Source organism: Meleagris gallopavo, unplaced genomic scaffold (assembly GCF_000146605.3).
Source record: "Meleagris gallopavo isolate NT-WF06-2002-E0010 breed Aviagen turkey brand Nicholas breeding stock unplaced genomic scaffold, Turkey_5.1 ChrUn_random_7180001956337, whole genome shotgun sequence".
NCBI classification, from domain to species: domain Eukaryota; kingdom Metazoa; phylum Chordata; class Aves; order Galliformes; family Phasianidae; genus Meleagris; species Meleagris gallopavo.
This window is the reverse complement of record NW_011216887.1, coordinates 17803-18370: the sequence shown is the minus strand read 5'-3', so window position 1 is coordinate 18370 and position 568 is coordinate 17803.

Here is a 568-nt window from a genome sequence, read left to right as displayed (position 1 = left end):
CCCCCCAATGTCGCCGTCACCGAGGTGTCACCTCCCCCCTCTATAACGGCCCCCTGGGCCACACCGGCTCCATTTGCAACCCGCGACGGAGACATGCGGCCCCACAGAGGTACGCGGGCCCTTTAAGAGAGCGGGGAATGGGACAGCGGCCCTTTAAGAGAGCAGGAAGGGGAATGCTGGCCCTTTAAGAGAGCTGAGGGGGGGGCGCTGAGCCTTTAAGGGAGAAGGTTACTGGCCCTTTAAGAGAGTTGGCAGTGGGACAGTGGCCCTGTAAGAGACTTGGCGATTAGGAGCTGGGAGGGAGTGCTGGCCCTTTAAGAGAGGTGGGAAAGAGACGCTGGTCCTTTAAGAGCGATGGAAATGGGGAGCTGGCCCTTTAAGAGGGTTGGGAATGGGGCTCTGGCCCTTTAAGAGAAGTGGGAAAGAGACGCTGATCCTTTAAGAGCGATGGAAATGGGGAGCTGGCCCTTTAAGAGGGTTGGGAATGGGGCTCTGGCCCTTTAAGAGAGGCTTTAAGGAGGGCTCTGTCGCTTTAAGGTCCCCCCGCGGGGGTTTCCCCACGTGGGTG